Raw genomic sequence first — 10,550 nt, 5'->3', positions numbered from 1 at the left:
TGGTTGGCCACAGGGCAGTGAGGTTGTTTGGTGCATGTGTCTCAGAGACTTTCCCTGAAACGTTATGTGACTTTGCGTCCTGTCTCCCAGATGTAGAGGAGACCACATCGAGAGCAATGGACACGGCAGGGAGTGCAGGAAAATCTCTGCTGGATGTGGAAGGATCCTTTTGGGGCCTTGGATGGAGGTGAGGGGGGAGGTGTGGGCGCAGGTTTTACACCTCCTGCAACAGCAAGTGCCACACAATACGATGGAGGGTATTCTCGATGTGAAGGCTGGTCAACATCTCCACATGGACTGTGGTATTCATTCTGACCAATGCAGACAGCAGATTAGTAATAGGGAAGTATTTAGTAAGGATGAGATTGAGTATGTGTATTCCTCTTGTTGGTTCCCTCACCACCTACAGCAGACCAGTCTAATAGCTATGCCGTTTAGTACCTGATCAGCTTGATCAGCAGTATTGCTGCTGAGCCATTCTTGTTGATGGACACCAAAATCCCCCACCCAGAGGACATTTTGTACCCTTGCCATCCTCAGCACTTCCTCCAAGTGATGTTCAACATGGAGGAGTACTGATTCATCAGCTGTGGGAGGACGGTACGTGGTAATCAGTAGGAGGTTTAACCTGCAGCTCTGAGATTTGATGAGATAGAACATAGAACATAAAACATTACAGCGCAGTACAGGCCCTTCGGCCCTCGATGTTGCACCGACCTGTCATACCAATCTGAAACCCATCTAACCTACACTATTCCATGTACGTCCATATGTTTGTCCAATGACGACTTAAATGTACTTAAAGTTGGCGAATCTACTACCGTTGCAGGCAAAGCATTCCATACCCTTACTACTCTCTGAGCAAAGAAACTACCTCTGACATCTGTCCTATATCTATCACCCCTCAATTTAAAGCTATGCCCCCTCGTGCTCGCCGTCACCATACTTGGAAAAAGGCTCTCCCTGTCCACCCTATCTAACCCTCTGAATATCTTATATATCTCTATTAAGTCACCTCTCAACCTTCTTCTCTCTAACGAAAATAGCCTCAAGTCCCTCAGCCTTTCTTCGTAAGACCTTCCCTCCATACCAGACAACATCCTAGCAAATCTTCTCTGCACCCTTTCCAAAGCTTCCACATCCTTCCTATAATGCGGTGACCAGAACTGTACACAATACTCCAAGTGCGGCCGCACCAGAGTTTTGTACAGCTGTAGCATAACCTCATGGTTCCGGAACTCGATCCCTCTATTAATAAAAGCTAAAACACTGTATGCCTTCTTAACAACCCTGTCAACCTGGGTGGCAACTTTCAAGGATCTGTGTACCTGGACACCGAGATCTCTCTGCTCATCTACACTACCAAGAATCTTACCATTAGCCCAGTACTTTGCATTCCGGCTACTCTGACCAAAGTGAATCACCTCACTCTTGTCCGCATTAAACTCCATTTGCCACCTCTCAGCCCAGCTCTGCAGCTTATCTATGTCTCTCTGTAACCTACAACATCCTTTGTCACTGTCCACAACTCCACTGACCTTAGTGTCATCTGCAAATTTACTAACCCACCCTTCTATGCCCTCATCCAGGTCACTTATAAAAATGACGAACAGCAGTGGACCCAACACCGACCCTTGCGGTACACCACTGGTAACTGGACTCCAGGATGAATATTTCCCATCAACCACCACCCTCTGTCTTCTTTCAGCAAGCCAATTACTGAACCAAACTGCTATATCTCCCACAATCCCATTCCTCTTGCATTTTGTACAATAGCCTACTGTGGGGAACCTTATTGAACGCCTTGCTGAAATCTATATACACCACATCAACTGGTTTACTCTCAGCTACCTGCTTGATCACCTTCTCAAAGAACTCAATAAGGTTTGTGAGGCATAACCTATCCTTCACAAAACCGTGCTGACTATCCCTAATCAAATTATTCTTTTCTAGATGATTATAAATCCTATCTCTTATAACCTTTTCCAACACTTTACCAACAACTGAAGTAAGGCTCACTGGTCTATAATTACCTGGGTTGTCTCTACTCCCCTTCTTGAACAGGGGAACCACATTTGCTATCCTCCAGTCTTTTGGCACTATTCCTGTAGACAATGACAATTTAAAGATCAATGCCAAAGGCTCGGCAATCTCCTCCCTGGCTTCCCAGAGGATCCGAGGATAAATCCCATCCGGCCCAGGGGACTTATCTATTTTCACACTCTGCAGGATTTCTAATACCTCTTCCTTGTGAACCTCAATCCCACCTAGTCTAGTAGCCTGTACCTCAGTATTCTCCTCAACAACATTGTCATTTTCTAGAGTGAATACTGTCGAAAAATATTCATTTAGTGCTTCCCCTATCTCCTCTAACTCCACACACAACTTCCCACTACTATCCTTGATTGGCCCTAATCTTACTCTCATCATTCTTTTATTCCTTAAATACCTATAGAAAGCCTTAGGGTTTACCCTGATCCTATCCGCCAACAACTTCTCATGTCTCCTCCTGGCTCTTCTGAGCTCTCTCTTTAGGTCTTTCCTGGCTACCTTGTCACCCTCAAGCGCCCTAACTGAGCCTTCACATCTCATCCTAACATAAGCCTTCTTCTTCCTCTTGACCAGAGATTCCACTTCCTTCGTAAACCACGGCTCCCGCGCTCTACAGCTTCCCCCCTGCCTGACAGGTACATACTTATCTAGGACACACAGGAGCTTTTCCTTGGATAAGCTCCACATTTCTAATGTGCCCATCCCCTGCAGTTTCCTTCTCCATCCTATGCTTCCTAAATCTTGCCTAATCGCATCATAATTGCCTTTCCCCAGCTGTAACTCTTGCCCAGTGGTATACCCCTATCCCTTTCTATCACTAAAGTAAACATGACAGAATTGTGATCGCTATCACCAAAGTGCTCACCTACTTCCAAGTCTAACACCTGGCTAGGCTCATTACCCAGTACCAAATCTAATGTGGCTTTGCCCCTTGTTGGCCTGTCTACATACTGTGTCAGGAAGCCATCCTGCACACACTGGACAAAAACTGACCCATCTATAGTACTCGTACTATAGTGTTCCCAGTCAATATTTGGAAAGTTGAAGTCCCCCATGAAAACTACCATGTCTCTCTCGCTCCTATCGAGAATCACCTTTGCTATCCTTTCCTCTACATCTCTGGAACTATTCGGAGGCCTATAGAAAACTCCCAACAGGGTGACCTCTCCTTTCCTATTTCTAACCTCAGCCCATACTACCTCAGTTGATGAGTCCCCAAATATCCTTTCTGCAACTGTAATATTGTCCTTGACCAACAATGCCACACCTCCCCCTCTTCTACCATCTTCTCTGTTCTTACTGAAACATCTAAATCCTGGAACCTGCAACAACCATTCCTGTCCCTGCTCTATCCATGTCTCCGAAATGGCCATAACATCGAAGTCCCAGGTACCAACCCATGCTGCAAGTTCACCCACATTATTCCGGATGCTCCTGGCGTTGAAGTAGACACACTTCAAATCAACGTCTTGCTTGCCGGCACCATCTGGTGTTCCTGAAACTTGATTTCGGACCTCCCTACTCTCAACCTTTTCTTTACTCGAACTACAATTTTGGTTCCCATCCCCCTGCTGGATTAGTTTAAAACCACCCCTATAGCCTTAGCGAATATCCCTCCCAGGATATTGGTACCCATCTGGTTCAGATGAAGACCTGCTTGTAGAGGTCCCACCGATCCCAGAAAGAGCCCCAATTATCCAAGAATCCAAAATGCTCCCTCCTGCACCATCCCTGTAGCCACATGTTCAACTCCTCTCTCTCCCTATTCCTTGCCTCACTAGATCTAGCATTAATGTTGAGAATTGTCATAGCAACATCCTCCCGACTGTATCCCACTGTGCCATCACCTCTGCTGTGTCTGTCCTGCTCCTGGGCAGGACATATCCAGGGATGATGATGGTGATGTCTGGGATGTGGTGTATAGGATATAACTCTGTGAACATTCCTGTGAGACAGCTCTCCCAATGTTGACACTAGCCCCCAGATGTTAGTGAGGAGGACTTTGCAGGGTCAACTGGTAAATTGTCTTTTCTAGTATCAAGGTCAATGATCAGTTTCATTTCTTTGAGACTTTGTGGTGACCCGGGTCATTGTCTTACCCATATCTTACACACATTGCCCCAGACATCACCATCACCATCCCTGGATATGTCCAGTCCCAGGAACAGGACAGGCCCAGCAGAGGTGATGGCACAGTGGGATACAGTCAGGAAGATGTTGCCCCGAGAATGCTCAAAATTGACGCTTGATCTCCAAAAGTTCTGACTCTTCTTTGGTGCCCTGCATTAATTTTCCTAACTCAACCTGATCTTCTTCTTAAATGGCACGTCTCCATTTATGTTCTTGATACTACTCTGTATTTACATATACCTTTCCAGCTATGACTTTAAAGAGTGAATATATTTTCTTCTTGTTGCCGTTTGCGAAAGCTTCCAACAGCTCTTTGGCTTAACCAGTTCAACTGAAGAATTATACCGGACTCCAAGCATTTAACATTTCTTTGAATACAGATGCTGTCAGACCGATTGAGTTCCTCCAGCACTTTCTGCTTTTATTTCATTTGGTTTTGGTCTTTATTCACATAAGCACACCACCTGAGGTATTCCCTGCTCTAGTCTCATTATGCCTCTTCCCTATTAAGATTTAAGCAATCAATTGTCATAGGTGACTGTTATGCCTTTTGTAATTTTGAGCCTGGTTTATCCAATGCAGTTAATAATGCTATTGACAATGGCTCTTTACTCTGTGTGTACTTTTGTTTTTCTTTCAGATTCTGTCGGGTTTCTTCAGGATGTTGTTTTTAAATGACTTCCTATCTTTAGCTTATGCCACCAACATTTTCCTTTCATCTTTGTCTGTACCAGTCGATGTTCAGAACCACAATCAGCATGAGGCAAGGTTTCGGAAACTAGCCCTTCTGTCCTATTTCTTCCTCTGACTGCAGTTTAATTAATGTTCCTGTAACATTTATCAGGTGAAGTCCATTCATAGGGCTGACTATTCTGACAGCAGAAGTATGTATTAAGAACATGCATTGTTCTAATGAATTAAGGTGTGTTAATCCTCATTCATTAGTTGCACCAAGTCGATGCCTGCCCCTACATTGCGTATTTGTTCATAACTTTGCATTGATACACAACCAAAACTGTGTCACCATTGTTGGAGATAAAACTGTATGATGTTAATTCATTTGGATTAGCATTTACTCTCACTATTGTTAATTGTTATTGAACTGGCTTCACTGTTATGACAGCTTTCTCTCCTCTCTGTAACACCAAGAAACCAATTGATTGCAGATAAAAGATACATTTTGTTGAAGTTTTTTGCAATGCACTCATCAGGATAATTCGCAAGAATACCAATTCAAGGGCAAATCAATATTTATACTGCATGACAGTGCTGATTGGTTGACTCAGATGGTCAGAGCATTGCCCTGTGAGTAAGTAAAGTCACTAAAGTCCTAGGATATATTAGGGATGCTCCCTCATTAGGTGGTGGTTAACCTGAGGGTCACCACACCTCAGGTGAGAGCAGAAGTTCAGAAAGATGGACACTCAGAAAGAGGGTGGGCACAATGATTCAATGGCTAGCACCAGTACCAGGGACCTGGGTTCGATCCTAGCCTCGGGCAACCGTCTGTGTGAAGGTTGCACATTCTCTCCATGTCCACATGAGTTTCTGCCAGGTGCTCTGGTTTCCTCCCAGAGTCCAAAGATGTGCAGGTTAGATGGATTGACCATGATAAATTGCTCCGTAGTGACTTGGGATGTGCAGTTTAGGTAGATCAGCCATAGTAATGTGGAATTACAGGGATAGGGTGGGGGGATGAGTGTGGGTGGGATGGTCTTCAGAGGATCTGTGCAGACTTGATGGGCCAAATGGCCGCTTGCCACACTATAGGTATTCTATGATTTATGGTGACCTCAGCCAGTACAGGAACTGAATCTATGCTCTTGGTGTCACTCTGCCTTGCAAATCAACTATCCAGCCAACTGAGCTAACATAACCACCCTGTGACTGTATGTCATCTATTTCATTGAACAATAAAGTCACCTATCTGGTTTAAAATTTAAACAAAGCCTGCTTGTTAACTCATCATTACTTGGTACATTCTCTAAGGCAACACTTCTACTAATCTGTGTCAATTTGCTAATTAATCAGTGCTCTCTGCTCATGCAGTAAAAGTGTCAGTTTTCTCCTTGAATTGTTATTCTTGCAAATTGTCCTGATGAGTTTGAGATAAATGGCTTTATCAAAATGTGCCTTTTTGTGGCAATATTCACATTGCATACTCTCAAATGACTAAACTTGTTGTAGAAGTAATAGTTCTTTATTTTTATTTCAAAAATATACTTTATTCATAAAATAATTTGATGGTCTGTACAGTTGATCATGCCATACATATGTAAACATGTACATACAGAGATCAGAATTTATCATTTTTATACAGGTCTGTACATTTTTCAATCATAAGCCCATATAATTAGCTGAGGCATCAGCAGAGCCCAAATGACTGCTTGGGCCCCCTGTTCTTCGTTAGGCAGGCAGACTTTACAATAGTTCTGTTAATGTTAATGTTCAAGTTCCATTGGATCCACCCATTCTATTGATGTCACACACAATCTGCAGGTGCACTACTCTAGCTTTTTAGTGGGGATGGGGTGTGGGGGGAGGTGCACCTGTACTAGCTCCCTAAGGTCTTAGTAATTGTTCCTGACCAACTGTAATTGTATTTCTTGCTAACATGCAATTAACCTTCTTGTTATCTAAGTACCTCTTCTGTAGCTCCTCCATGGTGGCGTGTCCTCTAAGTTGGCTGATTGGTAGGAAATAGAGAATCCTATTAATTCATTCGTGGGACATGGAACATAGGCCATTGGCATTCCTGGCTGGCTAGTGTTTATTGTCCATTCCTAGTTCCCTTGAGAAGGTGGGGATGATCTGTCTTCTTGAACCATGGCAGTCCATTCCTTTAGGGAGGGAACTTCAGGATTTTGTTGCAGCAACAGTGAAGGAACGGCAATATATTTCCAAGTCAGGAAGGTAAGTGGATTGGAGAGGAACTTGCAGATGGGGGTGTTCTTATGTGTCTGCTGCCCTTGTCCTTCTAGATGGATGTAATAGTGGATTTGAAAGGTGCTGTCTATGGATCTTTGGTGAATTGCTGCAGTGCATCTTATAGATGGTACACACTGCTGCTACTAAGCATTGTTGGTGGAGGGAGTGGATGTTTGTAGATGTGTTACCAAACAGACTGCTTTGTCCTGGGTGATGTCAAACTCCTTGTTGGAGCTGCATCCATTCAGGCAAGTGGGGCGTATCAATCACACTCCTGATTCGTGTCTTGTAGATGGTGGACAGGCTTTGAGGAGTCAGGTGAGTTACTCATCATAGTATTCCTAGCTTTTGACCTGTTCTTGTAACCATTGTGTTTATGTCGCTAGTCCAGCTGAGTTCCTGGTCAATGGTAACCCCCCAGGATGTTGATAGTGGGTGGTTCAGTGATGGTAACACCATTGAATGTCAAGTGCCGATGGTTAGCCCTTATTGGAGAAAGTCATTATCTGGCATTTGTGTACTGCTAATGTTACTTGTCACTTGTCAGCCCAAGCTTGGGCGTTGTCCAAATCTTGTTGCATTTGAACACGGCATCAATTTCTCAGGAGTCACAAATGGTGCCGAATATTGTGCAATCATCAACGAACATCCCACTTCTGACCTTATGATGGAGGGAAGGCCATTCATCTTGTAGCTGAAGATGGCTGGCTGAGGGCATTACCACGAGGAACTCCTGCAGAGATGTCCTGAGGCTGAAGTAACTGACCACCAACAATCACAACCACCTTTGTGCCAGGTATGACTCCAACCAGCAGGCAGTGTGGCTCTCTGATAGCCATTGATTCCAATCTTTCCAGGATTCCTTCATGCTACATTCAGTCGAATGAGGCACTGATGTCAAGGGCTGTCACTCTCATCTTTATCGTGAATGAATATTTTTCAGGGCTGGAGGAAACGTTGTCGTAGTTTCCTGTGGGTCAGTATTGGTAGCCTAGTTTTTTCTGTTATATATAAATGATCTAGATCTAGTTTAATATCCGTTACTGGGAAAACATTAGAGTCTGTTATATAAAGGATAAAATAGCAGAGCATTTAGAAATGCATTATATGATCAAGCAGAGTCAGCATGACAAATTCATCAGAATGTTTTGAGGATTAACAGCAAGATTAAAAAAAAAACAAGGGAAGCAGTAGATGAAATATGTTTGGATTTTCAGAAAGCATTTCATAAGACACCATGCATTGGGATAGTGATAAGAGCCCAAGGTGTTAGAGGTAGTATACTAGCAGTTGACAGAGGGTTGACTAATTAATAGAATTATTAATTAATAGAAAACAGAATTAACATAAAGGGGCATTTTCAGAATTGGCAACTTGTAACTAGTGGTGAGCCACAGGGATCAGTGCTGGGGTCACAATTACATACAGTATATATCAATGTACCACAGTCAAATTTGTGGATGACACAAAAATAAACTAGTATGTTGGATATGGAAATGTGTTGCTGGAGAAGCGCAGCAGGTCAGGCAGCATCTAGGGAACAGGAGAATCGACGTTTCGGGCATTAGCCCTTCTTCAGGAATGAGCTGCGCTTCTCCAGCAACACATTTCCATCTCTGATCTCCAGCATCTGCAGACCTCATTTTCTCTCTAAACTAGTATGTTGTCTGGTTTGGAGGGAAGGTCTCATGAGGAAAGGCTGAGGGACTTGAGGCTGTTTTCATTAGAGAGAAGGTTGAGAGGTGACTTAATTGAGATATATAATCAGAAGGTTAGGTAGGATGACAGTGAGAGAGAGCCTTTTTCCTCGGATGGTGATGGCTAACACAAGGGGACATAGCTTTAAATTGAGGGGTGATAAGATATAGGACAGGGTGTCAGAGGTAGTTTCTGTACTCCAAGAGTAATAGGGGCGCGGAAAGCCCTGCCTGCAACAGTAGTGGACTTGCCAACGTTAAGGGCATTTAAATGGTCATTGGATAAACATATAGTTGATAATGGAATAGTATAGGATAGATAGGCTTCAGATGGGTTCCACAGTCGGCGCAACATCGAGGGCCGAAGGGCCTGTACTGCGCTGTAATGTTCTATGTTCTAAATGGGAAGGCAATCAGTAAGGACACAGATTTTGCAGGAAGATATAGACAGGTTAAGTGAGTGGGCCAAAAGCTTGGCAAGTGTAATATAACGTGGGGAAATGTGAGGTAATGCACTTTTGCAGGGAGAATAAAGGGGCCGATTATTCCTTAAATGGACAAATGCTGCAAAAAGCTACAGAACACAAGGATTTGGGGTAAACGGAGGGGATGAGCAGATAAGGAAATATAGAGCAATGGGAATAATGAGGGATAAGCAGAGAGGGAGAAATAGCCTGGGGGGTACAGAAACACAGGAGGAGAAAGAGAATGGAAGAAACAGGAGGGAGAAACAGGAGGACAAAGTGAGTGGGACAGACAGAGGGGGGTGGAAAGAGAGAGAAACACAGAGGGAGAGTGGTAAGCAGGGAGAACCAGAGTTGGGAAACAGAGGGAGAGGAACAGAGAGGGTGAAATGGGATAGGAGAAAGAAGTAGAGAAACAAAGGGGGAATAAGCAGATTGGGAAATTAGAGGGTGAGAAAGTGATTAGGAGAAACAAAGGGGCAGAAACTGAGATGGAGAGAGAGAGAGGGGGAGAAGCAGAGTGGGAGAAAATGAGAATTGTAAAACAGGGTGGGAGAAACAGATAGTGGGAACTGAGTGGGAGAAAAAGGGAGGGGCGACAGAAGGGGGAATATGGAAGGGGTGATACAGGTTTGGAGAAGTGGATTCCTTGGTCCCAGGGGAAGGCCAGATCCAATAAGTCTCTGAGTGGCACATAAAACAGTGGGCCTTTCAGGGAAGTGCTAATGGTGGTTCTTACCTGAAATCTGATTCTTCTAAACTAATAGGAATTATTGATTCATTCTACTGTCTCTTGTCACAGCATAGCCTTCCATCTGATGAATCCTTGTTGCGTCCACTACAAAGAATGGTATCCTTCTGTAGCATACGGGGCTCCCACAAGAAAACTGCATTGAGGTAGATGATCAGCCACGATCTGAAATGGAGGAACAGCCGCAAGGGTCCAAATGGCCTATTTCTTTGCATCCATGGAATGAATATGATTTTGATGATTCCAATATGTGTTAGAAATCAGACAGGTGACCTGTAGGATACTGCACCTCTCCATGATTTTAAGAGATATGCTACTCAACTGTGGGCCCTGGTTCGGATGGTCATTCACCAGCTTCCTCTATCCACTATCCCAACTTCAGGTCATTCAGCTGTTGAGTGACCAATGCTAACTCTGTCTTTATCTGCTGTCCCTTCACATGTAACGCTCAACAGGAGTAACTAGGTAGGTTACAAGAATCCAGGGTGATTTCCTTAGCAATTTCCAATCTCCCACATCCAAGTCCCA

This window comes from Chiloscyllium plagiosum, unplaced genomic scaffold (genome assembly GCF_037043375.1).
Source record: "Chiloscyllium plagiosum isolate Xiang-an unplaced genomic scaffold, Cpla_swu_hap1 HiC_scaffold_16, whole genome shotgun sequence".
Lineage (NCBI taxonomy): Eukaryota > Metazoa > Chordata > Chondrichthyes > Orectolobiformes > Hemiscylliidae > Chiloscyllium > Chiloscyllium plagiosum.
The sequence above is the reverse complement of the archived record's forward strand: the minus strand, read 5'-3'. Positions refer to the sequence as shown.